A 26,875-nucleotide genomic window follows, 5' to 3' on the forward strand; every position below is an offset into this window, starting at 1 on the left:
GGTCCAGGTCAACAGAATCGAAGCAGTCGTTTCCCCAGTGCAGCAAGGCGTGGCGAATGCTTTTTTTTTGCAGCAGCCATCTCAGCTGGCTGGATGCAAACTCACCCCTGGCCTCTTACCTGAGTCAGCAAGAAACAATTGGACCCCATAGAAAATGGGAAGCCCCACATAAGTCAGATTGTTAAGCTGCATCTCGAAACCCTCTGGAGCAAGCAGGGGGTGGGGATTGGTGTGCCAGAAGCACGCTGGCACACCACTCTGCAAAAAAACCCCAAACATATGGAGGTGACTGTGAGATGCTCTAAGATTTGGGACACTCTAGGTTTCTTCATAGAGATTTTGCATATTCTACAGCATCTGTGATGTCACCTGTGGTAAAAACTGGAAGTGACATCAGCATCTTAGCACTGCTGGCATATGTCCCCCTTCCTGCAGGAGCTTCAGGCCCTGGCGGGAAAAGCGCTGGGTCATTCATTGGTAGGACCCCTGCAATAGCAGTAGACCTGACAGCCTTTCCGCTGTCTTTTCAGGATTCAGTTTCAGCTTCACTACTTCACAGCAGCAGTCAGGCCCTTGTCCAGAGACTCTGTGGGACCAGCAAGAGATCTGCGTAGGTAGATGTGGGTGCCTGCCATCAACATACTGATAGAGCCCTGTTCCAAAAGCATGAAGGAGTTCTCCCAAAGACTCCTCATAGAGAATGAATAGTTGTTTTACTGCCTCTAAACTAGCTCTGGAAACCTCTTTCTTTTTTTGTAACAGTCTAATTTCTCATTCAAACAAATTCAGCTAATGGTGGCTGTTTCCCATAATTTCTGAACATTGGTTGTAAGTTTTCATTCCCCACATTGACAATCATTTTCAAACATTTGTTAAACCTTCAGGATTCCTACAATTAAATTCCTACAGTTCAAAACTTCAATTCTTATACAATTCTGAATCCAAAGTAACAAAAACCAAAAGGTTTTTTCATGCTTGTCTCTGTCCCCTTCTACACAGCCCAGGCTGTAAGGCTGAACACACTCAAACAAAGCAGCTTAAAAAAAGAAGAACTTTATTGACTTATGTCACCCTAGGTACAGGGTGCTGGAACTGAGGATTCCTGTCCTCAGTTCCAGTATTTAAACTATTTACAAAAACAGACAGCAACCAATCAGCCTTTTCCCTCCTCTCAGCTGCTGGTCTCCCATTGGTTCTGAAGCTCTGGTGGAATGTAGCTTCTCAGTTTGTTTTCCCGCACTTTTTGGAAAAAGGTGGGAACATGGTGCATGTTGGGAGTTGCAGTTCTGACATCCCGCTCCCTCTAAGGCCCCCCTTCACCTGGCCTGTCTGGATGGGCATGGTGAAATGCCCAGTCAAGGCGCAGGGCTGACACATGATGGCTGGCCACCCACTCGTTGAACCCAGAGGGGAGGTCCTTCCACTGGATCAAATATGGTAACTGACCCCTGTGCAACCGGGAATCAACGATGCTGCTAATTTCCCGGTGCAATTTGCCATTCACCTCGTACAGCTCAGCCGGGGGGAGGTCGGAGTGTCAAGCGTCTGGAGGGGCAGCTTTCTTTAACCGGCTAACGTGAAAGACAGAGTGAACAAACTTAAAGTTCTTTGGAAGGTCAAGTTCTACAGCTATGGGATTGACCATATGGGAGACGCGAACGGGCCGGATAAACTTGGCACCCAGTTTCCTGGTCCCTGGGAACCCCCTTAAGTTTTTAGTGGAAAGATATGCCCGATCGTCCACCGCATAAACTGGTCGCCGTTTGCGGTCCACGAAACGTTTGTAATCCGCCCTAGCTTTAGCTAATGAGTCCTGTACAATCCGCCAGGTGGTGCGTGTAAGGGTGGGGGTTAGTTTCTGCTCTTTCTGCCTGGCCTTGACGCATTCCTCGTTCTGGGCTTCGTGCCCGGGATGGTTGGGGCCTTAACCTTGCTGTGGCTATCTTGTGTGTTTGAAGTTTGTTTCTGCTCTGTCGTGGGAAACCTGCTGGGACGTTTGGGGGAGGTGGCTGAAGGTTCCGTAAAAGCGATACCTGAAGCCCGGGAAAGTCAGAATCCGCATCCCGTGTAATGCGATCGTTGAAGTTTATGAAATAAACGTACTGAACTCAGTTCCTTTGTTTCGAGTCCTTTGAGGTTCCTTACATTATGCGGATTCTCACATCTCTATCTTCGGATTGATTTTGGGTCACTACCATTACCCTTCCATTTTGTGAATCCCTGATGCCCAACGACATGCAGGGATTGAACACCGAGAGTTCGTCGCACTTGGAAGGCGACAAGACTGTGGTAGCCCCCAAAGAGGGCTCCATATCTTCCTTCCACGCAACGGGCTCTCTGGAGGAGCCAGCGGAACCCGTCTCCCTGGTGACCCTCTCTAAGCCTCGGCTCAGCCGGAGCTTAGCCTTCCTCCAGCTGCATGAGCAATTGGAAGAAGCCCCCCTGATGGCTCGGCGCCTGGTTTCGGCCGGCCGCCTGGAAGTGCGTCAGGATTTCTACGATCCTGGTGGTGGAGTGTCGATGGATCGCGCCCCTCTGGGGCAACATATCACCACCTGCCAACATGTGGATTACAAACCGGTGATGCGACGGGTGGAGGAGGAAATCGGGGTATCAACCATCCACGGGGACACAGAAGAGTCCCTGGCAAGGTTCCTGGATCAATACCTCGAGGATCCCCCTCCCAAAGATCACTGGCAGAGCACCGGAGCGCGCCCGAAAGGCTCGCGCCCCCCAACGACCCAGGACTCTGAGGAGGAAGTGTTGGAGTTACCTAAAACTTCCAGACTCCGACTCACGTTCGCGGAAGATGCCCGTACCCGCGACCCTCCGGACTTATCGGATCTCGAAGAAGCGGAGGCCATGCCCCTGGACGGTGCCCGCGCCTCCAGACCTGAGTTGATGGGGGCTACCGCCCTATCGGCCGCGGACACACGGCGTCCCCTGGTTTCGGATCTTTGGGAACAGATGGAGGCTCTCGAGAGAACCAAACGGGACTGGGAGCAGGAACGGATGGCTCTCGAGAAAGAGCGTGAAGCCTTAGAACAAGAACGTGAACAGCAGCGCCGGGCCGTGGAAGCGGAACTGTCCCGAGAGAAGGACGTCCTAAGAGACCAGTTCCTCAAAGACCTCACCTCCCGTGACCAAGTCTTAGAACACTCCCGACTCGAGCTCCAGCGCCAACGCGAATGCCTTAAAGCGCTGGAAAACCAAGGAGTTGTCGAGGCGGAATTGCAACGTAGAGAACGGGATAGACTGCAACGTGAACGGGAGGCTCTCACACGTCGTGAGAGGGAGTTGGCGGCAAGGGAGGCGACGTTCCGGAGAGATCTCGAAGCGCCACCAGTGGCTCTACCCGGCACCGGTGGCGCGACTCACCGACCCATCGCCCCGGATCGTACCGCTCCCCTACCCCAGCGTAGAGTCCTGCTCCCGGTGCAACCTCCAGCCCCCGGTCCAGGGGCGCAACCACCGCCTGCACAAGCTCCGGCCCCAGTTCCACGAGCCGGTAGGGGTTACCCTCGCCCTCACATCCCTGCACGTTTTGATGGGACAGCTTCCAGATTGCCATACTTCATCCTACAACTTGACGCACACATGCTTGAGTTTGATGATCTTTATAGGTCCGAAGCCGAGAAAGTGCGTGACATCGGGTCCGTGCTGGATGGAGACGCGGCGGAATGGTTTGTGGAATTGCATGAAGTTCCAGGGGCCCCTGAACTGCAAACCGTGGCAGCTTTACTTCAAGGGTTGCGACTCCGTTTTCAAGATCCGGAAGAGGTGAACAAAGCCATCAAGACTGTTAAAACTCTCAAGCAGGGAAACAAAACCTTTGCAGAGTTCGCCCGAGAATTCCGGTTGGCCGCGAGCAAGCTCCCGGACTGGCCCGAACGCATGAAATGTGAATACTTCCACGACGCTGTCGAGGAGGAAATCTGCACCTGGGCATGCATGGTGCACGAACCCCAGACCATCGCGGAGTGGATTACCACCGGCAATCTTATTGCGGCCCGTCTTAATCGATCCAAGACGGGGAAAACATCCGACCAAACCTCCCTGCCAAACCTCCTGCCAAACCGGCTTCAGCGGTCTGCGTCCCTCCGAAGAAGGTGAGTGCAGGACTGCGGCGCAACTGAATCCTACCTCTGAGCGCCGCGCCCGTCTTTAGGTTGTGTCTATATTCGCGGGGGGCCGAGGAACACCTGGCGATAACTGCCCAAAAAAACAAAAGAAGCCTGTCCCGCACCCCGCAAAGTCAGCAGTAGCGGACTCCTCGCATAAGACAGGCCCCTCGGGGGCCTCAAGGAGCTGTGCAAACCTCCTGTGATGGCGGGCTTTCGGGGAGATTGATGACACCGAACCTGAAGGGGTGAGCCTTTTCGTCTGGTCCCGCGGAAGATTTTCCCTCGCCAGATGCGGTGTGAGTGAAGGGGGAGCCCCCATAACTAATATGGCCATGCTAACCAATACCTCCAAGCACACCCATATTCTGGCCGCGAGCTCACCGTAGATTCCGGTTACTCCCACTGCCTTATGAAACCTCAGGTTGGCTGAGCAGCTAGAGCTTCCGAATGTATAGCACTGGCCAAACCAATTCCCTTTACTCAAATGGATGGCAGCCAGCTGGGCACCGGCGGTCTGACCCGCTTCAAGAAACCAACCAGTGCTTCTGCGATGTGCTGAACACTGGGAAAGACGTAACTTCATTTTGGCTCCAGTAAAGCCAAACATCCCATAGTGCTGGGCATGCCCTGGCTCCTCTCCCATGAACCCACCACCATCTTCTGGGGAGACGCGCATAGTCCAATTCACAGATCCCCGTAGAGGGGATCACATGCTACGAGGGTGAGCCACCGGCGAAGAGGCTAAAAAAAGATCAGGTAAAGTCGCCCTAGGCAATGGCACAGCCAGTGACCCGAGCCCAGAACTAGCCGGAGTTCCCAAACAGTACTGGGATTTAGCCAAGGTCTTTGCAGAACAGGAGTCAGATCAACTTCCCCCCCATGGGGACTGAGACTGTAAAATCCTCTTGGTCCCAGGGGCACAACTTCCAAAAGGTAGAATATGTCGGATGAGCCCAGCCCGAGAAGAGGCTTCGAGCCTTTCACCGATAAGAATCTGGCTCAGCCGGTTTCATCCGCCCGAGCCACAAGAAACACCCTTCACAGCACCCGTTCTGTTTGTGAAAAAGAAAGATGGAACCCTACGTCTATGCACTGATTGCTCGTGGTCTCAAGCGGCTGTTTAGTTGTCAAAATAAATACCACTTGCCCCTCATCGGGACTTGCACCGATGCCTTGGGAAAGAAACATTATTTTACCAAACTGGATCTGAGGGAGGCTTATTGCCGAGTCACCGCAGTTGCTGAGGGTTTCGAGCATTTAACAGCATTTAATACCAAATTTGGCCAGTATGAATATCTTGTAATGCCATTCGGATTATCCGGTGCCCCAGGGGCTTTCATGTCTCTTATCAACGACGTTCTACAAGAATTTCTGTTTAAGGGGGTGGTGGTGTATTTGGACGACGTTCTAATCTATTCCCAAACGATGGAAGAGCATGAACGTTTGGTCAGGGCTGTGTTGCAACGTTTGCTTGATAACTCTCTTTTCGCAAAACTGTCCAAATGTGCTTTCCACCAAACCTCCATGGATTACCTAGGGTATCGGATCTCTCCAGAGGGTCTGGAGATGGACCCGGCAAAAGTCGCAGCTGTAGTGAATTGGCCGATACCCACCACCCGTAAGGAACTTCAATCGTTTCTAGGGTTTGCGAACTTTTATCGAGATTTTATTCCCCAATTTGCCAAGCTTGCTCTACCACTCACAGATTTGCTGCGCACCAAAGGAAAGGGACCCCAGGCGTCGAAACCCGGGGCTCCCCTTGCTTGGTCCCCTGAGTGTCAAAAATCGTTTCAGGCTCTTAAGACAGCTTTCACTACTGAACCTATTTTGAAACACCCAGATCCTGCTTTGCCTTTCATCGTACATGTCGATGCTTCGGATAAAGCCCTTGGAGCAGCACTCTTGCAGAAAAATAAAGATAACAAACTTGTACCGTGTGCTTATTTATCGAAAAAACTGTCCGGCCCTGAACTCAATTGGACGGTTGGAGATAAAGAAACTGCAGCCATTAAAGAGGCTTTGTCTACGTGGCGGCATTGGCTGGAAGGCGCCGCGCGCCCGTTCCAAGTCTGGTCCGATCATAAAAACTTGGCAGCTTTGTCTACTCCACTCAAAATGTCAGCCAAACAGTTAAGATGGGCGGATTTCTTTTCCAGATTCAACTTCACTGTCCATTTTTTCCCTGGTAATAGTAACAAATTAGCTGACGCCCTATCCCGCCTCCCCAGGGGGACGGACACTTCCTTACGCGCCATGCCTCGTACCATTCTCACGCCTTCTCAATTGGGTTTGGCGGTAACCCGATCCCAGACAGTCACGCCCCCGAAACATTCCCCCGTGCAGGTGCCGGACGTTGTATCCCCGTTTCTACGTCAGCTGGAGGAGGCGGGACGGCAGGAGGTTCCGAAGGAGGAATCTGACCCCCTCCTGCAGTTACAAGGGGGAGTGTGGAGACGGGGGGACTGCTGGTACGTCCCACCGGCCTTACGTAAGCAGGTTCTAATGGCTGGTCATGACGCCCGACAAGCAGGACACTTTGGATTTCTGAAAACGCTTCACCTACTTAGAAGGCAGTTTTGGTGGCGCACCATGCGCAAGGACATTGAGGCATACATAAAGGGGTGTCCGACGTGCGCAGAGGCTAAAGCCAGCCCTACTAAGCCGCATGGATTGCTACACCCCATCCCTCCGGCGGCTCGGCCGTGGCAAGTGATTTCCATGGATTTCATCACAGATCTCCCCGAAAGCCATGGTAATACAGTACTTTGGGTAGTGGTGGACCTCTTTTCCAAACAGGCGCACTTCGTTCCGTGTTCCACCATTCCCTCGGCGCCTAAATTGGCCAAATTGTTTATTCAACATATCTATCGTTTGCATTCATCGCCGGAGAGAGTGATTTCCGACAGGGGCCCACAGTTCATATCTAAGTTCTGGAAAGCGTTCCTGGAGTTGTTGGGAACGGTCTCGGCTGTGGCGGCCCCGTACCACGTGCAAAGTGACGGCCAGACCGAACGGACCAACAGAACGCTTGAGCAGTACCTACGTTGCTACACCAACTATCATCAGGATAACTGGACGGAGCTTCTACCCTTCGCCGAATATGCCTACAACAACGCGGTTCACAGCAGCACCAATAAAACTCCATTTGAAGTGGTCTCGGGTCGTTCGTTTCCCCCGTTACCCCAGCTCCCCGATCAGGCGCTTCAACCCCCTGACTTTGGTGACTGGATCCGGTCTCTAGCTGAAGGCTGGAAATCCGTCTCTTCCTCGCTCTCGCAAGCGCAGGAAGCCCAAAAGAGACAAGCGGACAAACATAGAATGGATTTTCCTCTGCAAGTGGGGGCTTGGGTTTATTTGTCCACCAAAAACCTTAGGGATGTGCATAAATATTCTAAACTAGGCAAGAAATTTATAGGCCCGTTTAGGATCACCCAGGTGATCAACGATGTGACAGCCCGGTTAGAGTTGCCTAATTCTCTTAGTAATATTCACCCTGTATTTCATTCTAGCTTACTCAAGCGGGCTCCAGATTCAGATGCTTGGCACGACCCAACGGAGATTCCCCCGCCGGTGATCGTTGATGGCCACAAGCACTACGAAATCGACGCTATTCTGGATTCTCGTTACATACGCAAACGTCTGCAATATTTGGTATCCTGGGTGGGATATCCCTCAGGACATAATCAATGGGTGTATGTTGAAAATATTGATGCCCCCCCCTTTGATTGCTGCTTTTCATAAGGCTTTCCCTCTTAAACCCGGGGGGAGGGGGCTTTCGTGGAGGAGGCGGAGTGTAAGGGTGGGGGTTAGTTTCTGCTCTTTCTGCCTGGCCTTGACGCATTCCTCGTTCTGGGCTTCGTGCCCGGGATGGTTGGGGCCTTAACCTTGCTGTGGCTATCTTGTGTGTTTGAAGTTTGTTTCTGCTCTGTCGTGGGAAACCTGCTGGGACGTTTGGGGGAGGTGGCTGAAGGTTCCGTAAAAGCGATACCTGAAGCCCGGGAAAGTCAGAATCCGCATCCCGTGTAATGCGATCGTTGAAGTTTATGAAATAAACGTACTGAACTCAGTTCCTTTGTTTCGAGTCCTTTGAGGTTCCTTACAGATAAGCCCGATCGTCCACCGCATAAACTGGTTGCCGTTTGCGGTCCACAAAACGTTTGTAATCCGCCCTAGCTTTAGCTAATGAGTCCTGTACAATCCACCAGGTGGTGCGTAGAGATGCAATCCACTCCTGCAGGTCAGCCGGCCCATCCGGAATAGCGCCCTCTAGGGGAAACGGGTTATTGTCCTGGCCATACACCACCCTGAAGGCACTTTGCCCGGTACTAGTATGGACAGCGTTGTTGTATGCGAATTTGGCCCAATTATCGTTGTGTTGGTTAACATAGCACCACAGGTCCTGTTCCAGAATCCTATTCACCCTCTCCGTTTGCCTATCTGTGGCCGCATGGTAGGCAGAAGACAACCCCAGTTCCACCCCGAGAAGCTTCATAAACTCCCGCCAGAACCTGGAGATGAATTGGGCCCCCCGATCCGAGATGACCTTCTGGGGCGCCCCATGGAGTCTATATACATGTGTGAGGAAGAGCCGGGCCAATTTCTGAGCAGTGGGGACCCCCCCCAGGGGACAAAGTGGGCCTGCTTGGAGAACAAATCCACTACCACCAAACAACCGTTTCCCCCTTACTCGTGGGCAAGTCCATAATAAAGTCCATTAAGATGGTCTGCCAAGGGGCTAGGTAGAGGTTGTAACAGCCCGGGCTGGTGACCCAGGACATGCTTGGCCGTGGCACACACAAGGCAGCCAGTGACATAACTCGCCACATCCTTGCGGAGGGAGGGCCACCAGAACTGCCACCTGTCAGGAGGCCTGTTATTATGGGGCATTTGCTATTGCTGCTTTCTGTATGCTGGGGGTGGTGGAATGGGTTAATTGCATTTCTAACTGACTTTCAACTGTCTTCTGTATGATGTTATACTGTACCAGTCAAGGTCAGTGCCTGGCCATCTCTACTGTTATCTCTTTTGCAGTTCCTTTTGGGTGCACTTTCCCAGGATGGGGGTGCAAGCTACTTTAATTACTGGGTTTTGCATGGGCAAACCTCAGTTCTGGCATGACCAGAGAAGATCCTCAATACTCAATAAACTACTGTTCTTATACATGAGTTTGTTTCAGTTTTTGGGATTCTGACAGTAAAAGAAAGAAAGAGCCTGCTGGATCAGACCAGAGTCCATCTAGTCCAGCACTCTGCTACTCGCAGTGGCCCACCAGGAGCCTTTGGGAGCTCACGTGCTGGAGGTGAAAGCAATAGCCTTCTGCTGCTGCTGTTCCCGAGCACCTGGTCTGTTAAGGCATTTGCAACCTCAGATCAAGAAGGATCAAGATTGGTAGCCATAGATTGACTTCTCCATAAATCTGTCCAAACCCTTTTTAAAGCTATCCACGTTAGTGGCCATCACCACCTCCTGTGGCAGCATATTCCAAACACCAATCACACGTTGCGTGGAGAAATGTTTCCTTTTATTAGTCCTAATTCTTCCCCCCAGCATTTTCAATGTATGTCCCCTGATTCTAGTATTGTGAGAAAGAGAGAAAAATTTCTCTCTGTCAACATTTTCTATCCCATGCATAATTTTATAGACTTCAATCATATCCCCCCTCAGACATCTCCTCTCCAAACTAAAGAGTTCCAAACGCTGCAGCCTGTCCTCATAAGGAAGGTGCTCCAATCCTTCAATCATCCTCGTTGCCCTTCTCTGCACTTTTTCTATCTCTTCGATATCCTTTTTGAGATGTGGCAACCAGAACTGAACTCAGTACTTCAAGTGCGTTCGCACCACTGCTTTATATAAGGGCATGACAATCTTTGCAGTTTTATTCTCAGTTCCTTTCCTAATTATCCCCAGCATAGAGTTTGCCTTTTTCACAGCTGCCATGCATTGAGTTGACATTCCCATGGAACTATCAACTAAGACGCCCAAATCCCTTTCCTGGTCTGTGACTGATAGTACTGACCCCTGTAGCGTGTATGTGAAGTTTGGATTTTTTGCCCCTATGTGCATCACTTTACATTTTGCTACATTGAACAGCATTTGCCATTTTATTGTCGAAGGCTTTCACGGCCGGAATCACTTGGGTGCTGTGTGGTTTCCGGGCTGTATGGCCGTGTTCTAGCAGCATTCTCTCCTGACGTTTCGCCTGCATCTGTGGCTGGCATCTTCAGAGGATCTGATGTTGGGAAAGCAAGTGGAGTATATATCTGTCCAGGGTGTGTGGGGAGTGTCCAGGGTGGGTGGGGAAACCTTGTCTGTGAGTAACAAAGGCGGCAAACAGGTCATGGTTGCTGCCTTTGTTACTCACAGACAAGGTTTCCCCACCCACCCTGGAAACTCCCCACACACCCTGGACAGATATATACTCCACTTGCTTTCCCAACATCAGATCCTCTGAAGATGCCAGCCACAGATGCAGGCGAAACGTCAGGAGAGAATGCTGCTAGAACATGGCCATACAGCCCGGAAACCACACAGCACCCAAGCATTTGCCATTTCTGGGCCCACTCACCTAATTTTTCAAGGTCCGCTTGGAGCTCTTCGCAATCCTTTGTGGTTCTCACCACCCTACATAATTTGGTATCATCTGCAAACTTGGCCACCACGCTACCCACCCCTACTTCCAGGTCATTTATGAATAGGTTAAAGAGCACTGGTCCCAAAACGGATCCTTGGGGGACACCACTCCCTACATCTCTCCATTGTGAGAACTTCCCATTTATACCCACCCTTTGCTTCCTGTTCCTCAACCAGTTTTTAATCCATAGGAGGACTTCCCCTCTTATTCCTTGATTGCTGAGTTTTCTCAGTAGTCTCTGGTGAGGAACTTTGTCAAAAGCCTTTTGGAAATCCAAGTAGACAATGTCCACTGGTTCCTCCTTATCCACATGTCTGTTTACACCCTCAAAGAACTCTAGTAAGTTTGTAAGACAGGACCTGCCTCTGCAAAAGCCATGCTGACTCTTTCTCAGCAGGTCTTGCTTTTCTACATGTTTAATAATTTTATCTTTAACTAGTGAAGCCTGGCCACCCGTTGCTTTGGCTTATTGTGGTGAAATGGGAAAGGAACAGTAGCAGGAAATCAATTGCAGAGGCCAGCAGTACGTGCTCATGCAAACATGCAGCGTGATACTGTGCGATGTCATTGATGTGTGTGCCTGCATTCCTGGGGGCGGGGGGAATGGAAAGGCACCCCTCCCACACATCTAGGCTGGCTGGTCCTTTACCTGGGAGTAAGTTTGGTTGGTGGCAATGGGTGTCGCTTCTGAGGAAACCCTCTGAGGGGCGCGACGCAGCCATTCAAAGTATGTCAAGGTTGCTGTACCAAGCTTACTCCTCAGTAATGCGTGCCTGGTTTTCTTAACTGTAATTGCAGTATTCAGGGAATCTAGGGTGCCTGGCCCCTCCTGCCCGTCCCTTGCATGTCGCCCCTCACTCTCTTCCCTCCCTCACTTCTCTTCCCTTGCATGCCACCCCTCCCCCTCCCTCTGTTCCCTTTCCCTTCGCTAGGGTGGGTGGGTCATATCAAGATGCTGGGCCCGCTGCTTCCCCTCTCTTGCATGCCACCCCTCACTGTCTCCCCTCTCTTACTTCTCTTCCCTTGCATGCCTCCCCCTCCCTCCCTTCCCTTCCCTCTCCCTCCCTCTCTTCCCTTGCATGCCACCCCTCCCTCCCTCTCCCTCCCTTCCCTCTCCCTCTTGTGTATGTGCGTGTATGCGTTTCACTTCCACTTGAGTTACTGCCTATGTACTGTTTCCACTGCTCATATTTGGCCATCTGAGTGAACATTCTAAGCAGCACAAACATTCTAAGGGTGAAAGTTACACACAGGCAGCTGCATGTCCTTCACCATGGAGCACCAGGAAAAAGGCGTTTTACCTGGGTCAGGTGTAAAATTTCAGGTATATGAACATCTAAAAACACTCTCACCTGGCTCACTATAGTGGCTGGGAATTTTCAGAGGAATTGGCCCAGCAGTTACTGAGGTATACCATCATCAACAAATACACTGTTAGCTTTTTATATATATAGATGATAGATTCTACTAATTTACCAGGAACAGATGTCAAACTGACTGGCCTGTAATTTCCTGGGTCCCCCCTAGATCCTTTCTTAAAGGTTGGTGCGACATTGGCCATCTTCCAGTCTTCAGGAATGGAGGCTGATTTCAGGGATAAGTTGCATATTGAAGTGAGAAGATCAGCAATTTCATGCTTGAGCTCTTTAAGAACTCTTGGGTGAATGTAATCTGGGCCAGGAGATTTGGTAGCATTTAGTTTATCAATGGCTGCCAGGACTTCTTCCTTGTTTACTACTATCTTCGCTAGTTCCTTGGATTCGCCTCCTAAGAAGCATGGTTCAGGTGCATGGATTTTCCTCACCTCCTCTTGGGTGAAGACAGAGGCAAAGAATTCATTCAGCTTCTCTGCAATCTCCCTGTCATCTTTTAGCACACCCTTTGTTCCTTTGTCATCTAATGGGCCTACCGCTTCCCTAGCTGGCTTCCTACTTTTGATATACTTGAAGAACTGTTTGTTGCTGTTCTTGATGTTCGCAGCCATGTTTGCCTCATAATCCTTTTTTGCCTCCCTTTACAGCTAACTTCTTGCTTCTCTTTTGCCACCATTTGTGTTCTCTCTCATATTCTTCATCGGTCAAACTGGACTTCCATTTTCTAAAAGACATTTTCTTTTTTCTGATAATTTCCTCAACCTCTCTTGTTAACCATGGTGGCTTCATTTTGGACTGGGTGCTGCCTTTCCTAACCTGCGGAACACACTCCAGCTGAACTTTGATTACTGTGTTTTTTAATAACCTCCAAGCATTTTGGACAGTTTTGACTCTCTTGATTTTCAGCTTCCTGTGCACTATCCCCCTCATCTGAGAAATTTCCCTTTCTGAAGGTGAATGTAACTACATTAGTAGTTGTCACTTGTTCGCATGTAGGGATACTGAATCTGACAGCATTATGGCCACTGTTCCCTATCGGCTCAACAACACTGACTTCCTGCACCAGGTCCTGGGTCCCACATAGAATTAGATCTAGGATCACCTCTCCCCTGGTTGGTTCTACAACCATCTGCTCTAAGCCACAGTCATTTAGCATATCCAGGAATGCTCTCTCCTTACTTGAACATGCATTTTTCCAGTTTATATGGGGATAGTTAAAATTGCCCATTACCACTACATTTTTGTTTTTGTTGGCCTCTCTAATTTCTTTTTCCATCTCAGAATCCTCTTGTGCGCTTTGGTCAGGGGGACGATAATATATTCCTAATATTAAACTGTCCTTCACACCTGGTATTGATATCCACTGTGATTCTGTAGGGGAACCAGCTCCCCTTGCATTGTCTATTTTATGTGACACTATGCTCTCTTTTATGTAAAGGGCAACTCCACCCCCAATGCGCCCTGTCCTATCCTTCCTATAGAGCCTGTAACCTGGTATAACAGCATTCCACTGGTTCTCCTCATTCCACCATGTCTCTGTAATGCCCACTATATCAAGTCAAGTCATTTTATTTACAGTCAGCGACCAGTAGTACAAGATCAAGGTACATCAGTTTCAAGGTACCGTTACTTTAGTATATATATAGACAAAACAGTACTAGAAGCACTATTCAAAATGTTACATAATCTATAATAAGAGTACTAGAAGCACTATACGAAATATTACATAGTCTATGGTTTTTGCAAGAAGGAATGTTTGTGACACTAATATAATTATTATTGTACTTATACACAGTCGGTGACTGTTTACTAAAAGGTCAACTCACGAAAAAAGCAAGCGGTAGGTAAAATACATTTGATTATGACAAAAGATTAAAAAGTTAGTATAGCTACACTTGTAAAGTGCCTGTGCAGTCTTGCTAAAACCTATAGTGACATTACTAAAAAACTCAGGCCTCCGACCATATCTTCTAAGGATCACAATTTATTTAGTCTTTCCCTCCCTTAACTATTCAGCCGGCAGATGTCTCTTATTGTGTTTGCAGATTAAAGAACAAAAATGGGCCATTGCCCATGTAATTTTCTGGTCCCTACCTGTCAATATGTAGGCCAGTACATCTTTGTAGTTTAGGCCTGTTAGACCTATCATGGCTGGGCTGAGGATTTCCTTTCGGGGCTTTTCAAAAGTGGGACATCTAAATAACATGTGTTCTAATGTGTCTATTTTGCCTAGAGGGCAGGGGCAGAGCCTCTTTTCATAAGGGATTTTCTTGGATTTCCCCTCTAACAGCGAGGAGGGAAGAGAATTACATCTGGCCAATGAGAAAGGTCTTCATGTATTACTGTTTTCAAGGAAAAATGGATATGGTGCTGTAGTTACTTGCCATCTTAGGTGTTCCGGTGCTATGTACTTGGATATCTTTAGGAGATCTGTTTGTCTCTCAATATCAAAGTCCTCTTTCAAAACTCTGTACTCCAGCTCCCCCATTTTAGGTCGAAGGCTTCTACTATTAGCATAGAGACACCTGTATATCCTATCTCTGTCTTTAACCTGGGATTTATGTGCTTTACCCTCAAGTCTTTTGTAGACACTATCTGTAAGGAATTCCATAGAAGCAGAAATAAAAGGCTTTTTTGGTGTAAAAGACCGTTTATTCAGACATCCTAGAAAGCTCACGTACACGACGTGGCAGGAATAAAGTCTCCCGCCAGAAGCACAGGTATTAGTAACTCTGTCCATCCCATCCCCTCGGATTCCCATGGGAGCGGAGTTCTCTATCTACCGCCCAGAGATAAAAGGTCTCAGGCAAGATGCTGGGCCCATCGCCGGGTTATGGAGATGCCAGTCAAAGGCCAGGCGGCTGTCCCGGCTCATCAACACCATTGAATCCTTTACACTCTGCCTCCCTTAAAAAGACTTCTCCCCAGGTTTGTGCGGAAAGGTGCGATGGAAAGCAGAAATGAGAGTGATCAACTATTTTTCGGAATAAACCCATTGATTATGCCCAGAGGAATATCCCACCCAAGAGACTAAATATTGCAGTTTGCGATACTAAAGCGAGATCCAGGATGGCGATCCATTTTAAGTAATGCTTGTGGCCACTAATTATAGTCGATTGGGGGGTCTCTCGGCGAATCGCTAGTGCCAAACATCGGAAAGCGGGGAGCCTCCTTGAGCAAACTGGAATGGAAGACAGGATGGATATTACTTAGAATTAAAACCAAGTCCAATTGGGCAGTGACATCATTAATCACTTTAGTAATCTGAAAAAAGGTCCCACCAATCTTTTGCCCAGTTTTGAAAGGGGTATGCGATAACTCCTTGAGTTTTGGTAGACAAATACAATTCCAGGCGTCAGCACGTAGCAAGGGAAATCGGCGGTGCTTATCGGCAAGTTTTAAGGAGTCTTTAGCCTGCTGTAAAAGCGGTGTCTGGACCATTTTCCACCCCTACGACCAGAGATGAAATCCTACTTGTTGAAACTCCGGAGGATTCAGCGCTTCCGCCCAGGTAGTTAGCGACAGCGGAAGGATCGATTGCAGACACAATTTCGAAGGGGTTTTTTTGTACTGCTATGAACCGCATTATTATAGAGCATTATTCTGCTGCAAAGCGGAATTAGCTTCGCGCAATTGTCCACCGTGGTGGTAGTTGGTGTAACAAACGTAAATACTGCTCAGGGTTCTGTTAAGTTCTCTCCTGACTCACGTCTACTTTGAGCGTGGTAGAGGGCAGTGAATACGAGCTGACCCTTCAACAAACCCAGAAAAGCTTTCAGAGAACTTTGAAATGAAATTGGGGCCAGCGATTGGTCGGAGACCACCTTTAACGGGGCGGTGAGTGTGAAGACGATAAATATGCTGCATATGAACAACAGACGGTAGCTTAATTTAGAGGCCGAGGAGGGGATGGAAGCACAGCATGCGGATGAAATGGGTTTGTTTAGAAAATAAGTCCAATTTCACCACCCACAAGACCCGGTGGTTGCCTTGGCTTTCTGGCAAAATCCGTGTATAAATCCATGGAGATGACTTCCAGAGGCGAGGAGGCCACCGGGAGAGCTTCAACAGACCATGGGGCTTTCAGGAACGGTTTTGGCTTCCGCGACAAACAGAGCAACCTTTGTATATGTCATCAATGTCCTTGCGCGATGCTAGGCTGCCACCAGAATTGACTGGCCGGGCCAAATGCAGAGTTTTTAGGAAGCCAAAAATGTCCAACCCGGTGGGCATCATGACGGAGCCTCGAGAACCTGCTTGCGAGGGGGGGGAGGCGCGTACCAACAACTCCCCCGCCGCCAAACACCATTCTCCAGGCGCAATTGGGAGTCACCTTCCTCCGGCTGGTGGCTCGGCGCCAGCCACGCCTCCCCGGCCTCGAGAGTTCGTCGAGGAAAGGAGAGACCAGGCTGGGGAATGGGTGGAGAAGGAGAAGTGGACGTCTGAGATCGAGTGACAGCCAGCCCCAATTAGGGAGGGAAGAGAACAGTCTTGCTGAATATCCTGTAAAGGCAGCTCCACTCCTCCTTCGGCAGACGCGAGCCGAGATCAGCCATTTATTGGTTTTTCTCCGGGAAAACATGGACCCAGTGAACGAAGCGAGAAAATCGACCGCCGGAGTTGTTTAGCGGACATCTTGGTGGAAGGCATGCCAAGTTCTTGTGATCCGACTCAAGCGTTGAAGGGTGTTGCAGCCCTTCCAGCCAGTGGCTTTCAAGTGGAAAGTGCTACTTTGATGGCGCAAGTATCTCTTTATCCCCTACAGTCCAGGTTGAGCTCAGCACCAGAGAATTTCTTTTGATAAATAAGCAATTGACCGGAACCAGCCTATCATCTTTATTTCTCTGCAACAGGGCTGCTCAAAGCTTTGTCGGAAACATCCACGTGAACCACAAGCGGGAAGATCTGGGTCAGGGTGTTTAGGATAGGTTAGGTAGTAAAGCTGATTTTAAACGCTGAAAGGCTGTCTGACATTCTTTAGATCAGGAAAGGGGCCCAGACTTGGCAACCTATGGATCTTTACCCTTAGTGGCATTAAGAGGTCTGTAGAGTGGAGAGTCAGTTCAGCGAATTGGGGTGACAAAGTCCGCGATAGAAATTAGCAAACCCTAGGAAAGATTGGGTTCCTTTTCGATTGGTAGGGGGCAGGCCATTGGAGGACTGCTTCAATCTTAGCAGGATCCATTTTAGCCCCCTTCGGAAGGAATCGGTAACTTAAATTAGCTTCGATATAGGGGTCTGGTGGAAACAACATTTAGAAAGTTTGGCAAAGAGGGAGTTGTTGAGCAAGCCGTTTCAATACTTTCCGAACCAATGCTTCATGCTCCTCCATGGTTTGTGAATAAATTAAAAGCGTCATCTAAGTACACCACCTACTCCCTTGTATAATAATAAATCATGGAGAACTTAGTTGATAAGGGCCATAAAAGCTCAGGGCCCCACTTAACCCGAATGGCATTATTAAGTATTCATACTGTCCAAATTTTTGTGTTAAATGCAGTCAAATGTTCGCCCAGCCTTCCGCCAATCCCTGACCCTGTATTAAGCTTCTCTTTAAGTCCAACTCTGAAGTAAAATGCGTCCCTTGCCCAATGCATCTAAAAGGTCCTTTGATTAATGGCAAAGGGTATTTATTGGACAGGAGACTCGCGTTGAGTCCTCATTAATCCGGGTGGCGGCAGAGCCTTTAAAGACTCCCATCCTTTTTTTTAACAAACAATAAAGGAGCAGAATGCGTGAGTTTGGTAGCCCGTCGTCTGAACCCGCTGTAGGCCGAAATGCAGGTTCTTAACTTCCGTCTAGCTGAAGGCACGGTTCCCTTCTCCTCATTGGGACTCATCGCGTAGATTCTACCTTTGGGCAGTTAAACTGAAACTGTAATGCGATTTTGACAGTCAGTGTCTCTATGGGGTGGCAATTGATCGCGATTCTTGCTCCTGGAAATACTCTGGCTAAATCTTGGTAAGCCAATTGGAATGCCGTGAGAATCAGGGAGCAATTAGAAGTGCAGCATCGCTGATGAAGTCCGGGTATGTCAGGAGAAGGTGAGTTTTCCCTAATTCGGCGTGTTCTCCGCGGGGAGGGTCAGTGAATTCTAAGATCCCTTTCTTTCCAAATGAATTTTTGGTTCATGCAACAACAACCACGGCATGCCTTTAAGAACTATGGAGTGTTTATTACACCGCCAGGTGAATAATAAAACTAATTTTTCTCCCAATGGTCAGCGTGAAGCTGCGGAGGACCGGTTATGCGTTTTGAACTGGGCGGTCCTTCACATTGTAGAGGACTGCTACATCCATTTTGGTGAAGCGGTATGGGCTTAGCCAGGGGGACTCGGTCTAGTCCAAGTTCCTCCGGCCTACCTGGGGGCAAAGATTAAAACAAATAGGAGCACCCAGAATCTACAAGGGCTGAGGCGCTATAATACGAGGTATGCTTAAGCGGGTTGGCCAGAAACGCTTTGAATCGTAATGGGGCGCTGCGCTTCACTCACCGCGATCTGGAGTCGCAACTCCATATCCATGGGGCTGAAGAGAGAGGCAAACAGCTGCTTCCCTCCTCAGGGTAAGCCTTCCGGTAACTGCCTTGAAACCCGAGGCTCGCTTCGCTGGGGTGGCCCGGATTTGGCGTGGTGGCTTGGCGAGATGGGAGGTGCTGTCGTCCGGAGCCGGTTGGCTTCTTGCTTTTAGGGCAGTTGGCGGCTAGATGACCCGGACCTCCGCCCAGTAAAGACACAATCCCAGACGGCGGCATTTCGAGGAAGTGAAGTTTCGGGTAGAGGCTGGCTTTGGGTAACTGTCGGTACCATGGCGGTGAGGAGGTAAGTAGCGAGCGTGGTCACGGTTTAGTGGGCGCATGCCCTCGCACGGGCTTAATCCAAAACGAGGCGCCACTGGAGATCCCAAGTCGCATCCAATCAGCAATAGTGCGGGGGATCCAATAAGAAACCTGCCGCTTCCGCGCAGCTTCTGCCAGGGCCGACAGCATCCGGTGAAGAAGTATTCGCATTTCATGCGCTCCATAGGCCACTCAGGAGGGAGTTTTCGAGCAGCAGCACGCCTCGAAATTCACGGGCAAATTCTGCAAACGAAGCGCGTTGCCTTGCTGAATATAGATTTTGATGATGCGCAGATGGCTTCATTTTTCAGCACCCGGATCTTGGAAGCAAAGCCCGCCCAAGGTTTGGAGGAACGTACGCCGCACCGTCGCGTAGTATCCTCCCCTTGCAGATCAAAAGAGTCACAAACCAGTCGGAAACAGCTTCCATCTAAAGAGCCGGAACCGATGTCCCTGCGATTTTTTCGGCGTTCGGGCCGCAATTTCGTCGTCATAGTCCCTCCATGTGAATCGAGTTGTAGGGATGAAGTAGAGAGGAAGTTTGGAAAGCGGTCCCCATCGAAGCGGGCAGGTATTGGAGGTCTGTAATATCCTCTCTCTCCGGCCCCTTGGTGCCCAGCTAGCGGTGCCAGCCGGTTAGCGCCAGGTTGAACGCAGCGCGCCAGGGAGGGCCGAGAATCGGGTGGAGGTGGGGGGGTACCAACGCGCCCGGTGCCGCTTGGTGTTCTGGTGGGAGCCGGTCCTTGGAAGGTGGCAGATGCGCAGCGAAAGTAAGCAGGACCCAGCAGCTGCCGCCTCTCTGGCGTTGGCTGTACCAGCATTGACAGCGTAGACTCCAACTTAGGGGCATCTTGTCCTGCTGCTTCTGCTTCAGTTCCCTCTCAAAGGCTAAATCTCTCTCCTTCTTGCGAGTCAAGGCATCCTGAATAGCGATGCAGAGCTGCTTTCTCGCTCCAGTTTTGGCCAAGCAATTAGCCTGCCCGCTGGAACAGCTGCAGATTAGTTCACTTTGGCGTCGCAAGGTTATGCGTCTTTTCGGCGTATGACGCTGTAAAGTCCCAGTTTGGAGTGTTCAGGACTTTATCATGGACTGATAGGTTCTGCACATATTGCCCGTTGCAAAGCGTCTTTAACACGGTCCAATTGAAAGTTGGATTTCTTTTGGCGCTTACTGTTCCCGGTCTCTTTGCAGGTTTCACGCTCTTGCTGCAGCTGCTCTACCGTTCCTCTTTTCCCACTTCAAGCTGGCGCTTCACGGGCCCATGCTTCCTGGAAGGCATTCGCGTGAAATCGGCCCACTTCCTCTATCCCAGCTCTCTTTGATGGGAGGGGAATAGATCCGATGGGAAGGCAGGCTTTTCGCCAGTTCCTCTCTTCATCAGGAATGTAGGACCTGCGTGCCCACAGGCGGCGTTCCGCGGGGCACCTCAGGTGCAGCTGCTGATCCGGATCACAAGGTCTGGGATTCGAAGGCTTCAGTACGGATACCCTCCCCAATCCCCTTTGGATTGAGTAGTCCCCGGGTTTCTAACCTGATTGGTCTTGGGGCGTGGCCCCAGTGCTATGCCATCGTGGATTCTCTTTGGGAGCATCACCAAAATCACGAGTCCAGGAATCGCTCAATGGACTCCTGTGTTGCCGCGATGAAATTGAGTCAGACCGATGCCTCTTCCGTGACAGAGTTGCATCTGAGGTTTGTAATCCGCTTTCACACGGAAGCGGGCAGATATCCGGATCCTGAAATTTCGCCGATCCATAGACAGCTTCCAAACGACTCGTAATGCAAATCCACATGATCGCTCTCGCCCCTCGTCCCTCGAATCTGGGCAAGTAAGGGAAGACTTCGTGGTTGGATACGATTTAGGACGAGGAAAGGAGTTACCAGCGAGACCCGCTTCTCCGCCCGGTTCCTCCAAATCCATAAGGGGAAAGCCCGAGGAAGACCCTCTCTTTGGGGGCTACGCGCGACCTTCCACAGATTCAGGGAATATTCAACCTCTCCATGCCAAGACACCAGAGGTCCGTTGCACTGGGAAGATAGATGAACTAGGTTTCCTGCCACAATGTAAGGAATTCCATAGAAGCAGAAATAAAAGGCTTTTTTGGTGTAAAAGACCGTTTATTCAGACATCCTAGAAAGCTCACGTACACGACGTGGCAGGAATAAAGTCTCCCGCCAGAAGCACAGGTTATAACTCTGTCCATCCCATCCCCCCTCCCGGATTCCCATGGGAACGGAGTTCTCATCTCTCTCGCAGAGATAAGGTCTCTGCTGCAGATGCTGGCCCATCGCCCGGGTTATGGAATGCAGTCAAGGCCAGGCGGCTGTCCCGCTCATCAACACCATTGAATCCTTTACACTATCCCTTGTCACATGCACATTGCTATGTTCCTCTCTTGTATGTGGTTGATTTAGAAAAACCTCCCTCTCTATCTGCATCCCCATAGATACTGTATTCCAAAGTCACCTCAGCTCCTGTCAGCTTTCCCCCAGGGATCAGTTTAAAAGCTGTTCTGCCACCTTTTAAATGTTGAGCGCCAGCAGCCTAGCTCCTCTTTGGTTAAGATGTACAGGCCTTTTGTACAGGCCTGCCTTGTCCCAAAAGGTTCCCCAGTTCCTGACAAATCTGAAACCCTCTGCCTTACACCACCTTCTCATCCACTCATTGAGATCCTGTATCTCCGCTTGCCTAGTTCACCCTGTGCGTGGAACAGGTAGCATTTCTGAGAATGCCACCTTGGGGGTCCTGAATTTTAACCTGTTCCCAGCAGCCTAAATTTAGCCTTCAGAACCTCCTGGCTACATTTCCCAATGTGGACCACATCCTCGTGTTGAAAGCCATTAGGTGCCCTTGGCGATCCACACCTGATAGTAGGCTTCCCGCAAATTCAACTTAGTGAAAACTTTGCCCGTCCCCAGACAACTCAGTAAGTCCTTGATCAGGGGCAACAGATATTTGTTGCACACGGAGACTGCGTTCGGTTCCTGATAGTCAGTACACAGCCAAAGGGAGTCGCCTTCTTCCGCACGAACAGTATGGGAGCGGCAAAATCACTGGTTACCCTTTTTATGAAACCTTGTTTCAAATTTTTGTCCAAAAACTCCTGAAGCGCCTGGGCTTCCGACGGGCTCATGGGGTAGAGACAGCTTTTCGGGAGCTTAGCGCCAGGCAGCAGTTTGATCTTACAGCCAGTCTTACTGTGGGGCAGCAGCTTGTCGCACTCCATTTCCTTGAACACTCTCTGCAGGTCCCGGTAGGGCTGAGGGATGGCCGAGATGTCCAGTGTGCTCCCAGCCACCTCGTGAGAGTCCCCCGCCTGCAGCGGCAGAGGACCGGACATATGGTCACTGCAAGGGGGGGTCAACAAATCGGATAGAGTTGGAGGACCAGGAGATATCGGGGTTGTCGTCGCATAGCCAAGGCACTCCTAGTACCAGGGAATATTTGGCCACCTCAACTATGATGAACCGCTGCTCTTCCCAGTGCCCCCTGCATTGGATAAGGAGGGGTCCCGTTGGATGCATGGCCGGTGCGCCCCCCAATGTACCCCCATCCATCTGCTCGAACAGGATGGGGCAGTGTAGGGGGACCCACTGCAGCCACAATTGGTCCACTAGGGATGGCTGCATTAAGCAGCGGGTGCACCCCGAGTCAACGAGTGCCTGCATTTGCACACTAGTCCCACAAATCTGATTTGACATAGTCACAGGAAGAAGGAACGGGTTTTGGTTACACTCACCCTCAGTTCCGGGCCCTTAGAAGGGACCTGGCATCGGGCGTGCTTCAGACCAGGTTGCTGACGTTTCTCGCCGACTCTGCACTGGACTCGGGGCCACCCGCCTCCTTGGAGGCCAAACTTGCCTAACGCGGCTCCACTTGTAGTCCTGAACACTTCTTGGACAGGGACTTTCTCTCTGGGGCCTTAGCCATCCCACCTTCGCTGCGCTGCTGGCAGGGACTACCAGAGGGTTGGGTTTCTTGCTAGGACACACAGCCGCTTTGTGCCCCTCTCTTCTGCAACTCAGGCAAAGTCCCAGCCATCGCTGCTGGGCCTAACGAGATTCCCTGGCCTCCTTGCCACCGCGAGCTGGAGAGGTGCCCCCCGATAGGGGACAGGTGTAACGAACTAGCAAAGTCCAGGCCAAAGTAACCGTTCTCAGTTCTTTAATGTGTTGGCAATCATAGTCGGAAACAGGCAATGCGAGGTCTGAGAGCCTCAGACCTCTAATAGCAAATTCTACACAGTGGCATATCACATTCCCGCCAATACAGAATAAACAAAGCTACAGAATAAACAAAGCATAGTTTCCCACAGGCAAGCAGAGATAACCTACAAGCAAAATCCCCATCCCAAGCAGAAAGCCAGAAGCAGCCGGCAGCCACCTCCCAAGGACAGACCACACACTCACCACATCCTGACATTCTGCCCCTCTTAAGATCCCCCTCCCCCTGGCTTGTGAGGGAAAGCTTTATGAAATGCAGAAACTAAGGTAGGGTCGTGAACATCCGAAGCATTAACCCATTGGTTATAACCAGTGGGAAACCCTGCCCATGAAACAAGATATTATAAGCGCTGATGGCGCATGCAGGAATTCAGGATAGCGTTGATATCGTAATGCTTGTGGCCATCAATCAGAACTGATGGAGGACGTTCCGAAGGGCAGTGCCAGGCATCGAAATCTGGAGCCCGTTTGAGCAAACTGGAATGGAAGACAGGGTGAATATTGCTAAGAGACTTTGGCAACTTAAGTTTAGTAGTAACATTATTAATAACTTGTACAATTCTAAAAGGACCAATAAACTTTTTTCCCAGTTTGGAATATTTATGTAGATCACAAAGATTTTTTGTGGACAAATACACCCAATCATCAACATGCAAAGGGAAATCACTCTGGGGTTTGTCTGCCTGAGTCTTTTGGGCTTCCTGAGCCTGGCGGAGAGCTATACCAATTGAGTCCCACCCCTTGACTATGGTTTGGATCCAGTCATTTAGTTCAGGGGGTTGCAAGGGATCGGAGCCCAACAGAGGAAACAGTGGGGCAGAGCGTCCAGAAACAACTTCAAAGGGAGTTTTCTTGGTGCTACTACGCACCACATTATTGTACGCATATTCCGCAAAAGGCAGTAAGTCAGCCCAATTATCCTAATGGTAATTGGTGTAGCAACACAGGTATTGTTCCAATGTCTGATTGGTCCTTTCCGACTGGCCATCAGATTGCACGTGATGCGGAGAAGACAACGTGGGTTCAATCCCCAAAAGCATTAAGAAAGCCTTCCAAAACTTGGAGATAAACTGAGGACCTCTGTCCGAAATTATCTTAGCGGGGGCAAAGTGCAAATGGTAGATATGTTGAATGAACATTTTTGCCAACTTGGGGGCTGAAGGGATAGTAGAGCAAGGTATAAAATGAACTTGTTTGGAAAACAAATCCACCACAACCCATAATACAGTACTGCCATGACTCTTGGGTAGATCTGTTATGAAATCCATGGAAATAACTTGCCATGGATAGGAGGCAGGAGGAATGGGTTGTAATAAACCATGGGATTTGCCAGGAATGGACTTGGCCTCTGCACATGTAGGACAGCCTTTAATGTACGTTTCAATATCCTTGCGCATAGAACGCCACCAAAATTGCCAGCGCAGTAAAGGAAGCGGTTTCAAAAATCTGAAATGCCCCGCCTGTTTAGCATCATGCCCAGCAAGGAGTACCTGCTTACGTAGAGAAGGCGGAATGTACCAACAGTCCCCCCTTCGCCACACCCTATCCTTTAAAACCAGTGTAGGATCGTTTTCATTTTCCGGGACGGGGTTCCTCCCTGCTAGAAGGAGGTCTTATAAGAAAGGCATAACAATGTCATTGTGTAAGGGGGCATGACGAATAGCGGGACCGAAGGTGGAGCCAGACTGGGATGTGCGCGAGTTTGGGCTCTGGTGACAGCCAGGTCCAATTGCGTCGGAGATAAAACAGTCCGTGGAATGGTGTGTAAAGAAGTTTCTGTCCCCTTTGGAAGGTGGGAAAGGGCGTCCATCAAACGGTTGCTTTTCCCAGGGAAAAAATGCACCATAAACTGGAAATGGGTAAAGAAATCTGCCATCGTAATTGTTTAGCGGACATCTTGCTAGGAGTCGAGAGAGCCGCCAGGTTCTTGTGATCAGACCAAACCTGGAAAGGGTGTGTAGCCCCCTCCAACCAATGGCGCCAAGTGCGAAGGGCTTCCTTAATAGCCACAGTCTCCTTATCCCCCACAGTTCAGTTCCGGTCCAGAAAATTTCTTGGACAAATAAGCGCAAGGGGTGAGCTTACTGTCCTTATTTCTTTGAAAAAGGGCTGCACCTAGTGCTTTATCAGAAGCATCCACATGAACCACAAAGGGAAGGGAAGGGTCAGGATGTGCCAGGATAGGTTCCATTGTGAATGCGGTTTTGAGTTGCTGGAATGCATCTTGGCACTTGTCAGTCCATGCAAGGGGGTACCCGGTTTTGTGGCTTGTGGCCCCTTACCCTTTATGCGTAACAAATCAGTCAAAGGCAGTGCAATTTGGGTGAATTGTGGGATAAAATCACAGTAGAAATTTGCAAATCCCAGGAACGACTGCAGTTCCTGGTGGGATGATGGAGTGGGCCAATTAACCACCACTTCTACCTTGGTGGGGTCCATCTCTAACCCCATAGACGAGACTCTGTATCCAATAAAGTCCAATTTCTCCTGGTGGAAGGTGCATTTGGATAATTTTACGAATAAGGAGTTATCGAGGAGTCGTCGCAGTACAGTCCGGACTAATTTAACGTGCTCCTCCTCATTCTCCGAATAAATCAACACATTATTTAAGTACACCACCACATCTTTAAACAACAAATCCTGCAACACCTCATTGATCAGAGACATGAAAGCCCCAGGTGCCCTGTTTAATCTGAATGGCATTACGAGATATTCAAACTGTCCAAACTTAGTATTAAAGGCAGAAAGATATTCATAGCCTTCGGCAATCCGGACCCTATAATAAGCTTCTCGCAAGTCCAACTTGGTAAAAATCCGACCAGATCCTAAGGCATCTAATAAGTCCTTAATCAATGGCAAGGGGTATTTATTGGAGATCAATACAGCATTTAAACCCCTATAATCAGTGCATAGTCTTAGGGAGCCATCCTTTTTCTTAACAAATAACACCGGTGCCGCATAAGTACTTCTGGTCACCTTCCGGATAAAACCTTGCGCCAAGTTTTTATCCAAAAACGCCCACAATTCAGCCTCTTCAGTAGGACTCATGCGACAAATCTGCCCTTTTGGGAGTTTGGCTCCCGGAATTAATTCAATTTTACAGTCAGTATCCCGGAGGGGCAGCAACTGATTACACTCCTGTTCTTCAAACACCTTGGAAAGATCCCAATAGTGCCTTGGCACCCCGGGCAACTCTGGATGGGAGGCAACTTCAGAAGCTGAGGCAGGGATAGTCATTTTGGGCGGTTCCCCTTCATGCATGTGGTCCCCGCAAGGCAGATCAGTAAAATGGACTTTCTCTCTGAATACAGGGTACCCAGCAGATGGTGGGGTCATGTGTTTCCAACCAAGACATACCAAGGACTATTGGGTACCTTGCCACCGGGGCCAAGATAAAACTGCGGCATTCCCAATGCTCTGCGCACCATAGGAGTATGGGTTCGGTTTTGAAACGAGTTGGCCCTCCCCACCCAACGAACTACCATCCATTTGAATGAACAGAATGGGTCTGGCTAAGGGGATCAGTTCCAGTCGAAGTTCCTCTGCTATTTGCGGGCGCATAAGGCAGTGGGAACAACCCGAGTCCACCAGGTCTTGTGCTAGAATACGCGTGTCTTTTGCTGGATTAGTCAAGGTAGTCATTAAAGTAATGGGGGTGCCACCATCACTCACTGCAGCTTTTGGA

The 26,875-nt window shown here is 49.7% G+C and overlaps 1 long non-coding RNA gene across 1 annotated transcript; it reads left to right on the forward strand.

Annotated features, from left to right (window-relative positions):
- Positions 1-168: 168 nt before the first annotated feature.
- Positions 169-24,366, forward strand: LOC125438319. Its single transcript, XR_007245332.1, has 5 exons — positions 169-180; positions 15,935-15,940; positions 16,336-16,343; positions 23,108-23,113; positions 24,235-24,366. It is a non-coding gene; the product is annotated as an uncharacterized LOC125438319 (long non-coding RNA).
- The last annotated feature ends 2,509 nt before the right edge of the window (positions 24,367-26,875 follow it).

This window comes from Sphaerodactylus townsendi, linkage group LG08, assembly GCF_021028975.2.
Source record: "Sphaerodactylus townsendi isolate TG3544 linkage group LG08, MPM_Stown_v2.3, whole genome shotgun sequence".
NCBI lineage: Eukaryota > Metazoa > Chordata > Lepidosauria > Squamata > Sphaerodactylidae > Sphaerodactylus > Sphaerodactylus townsendi.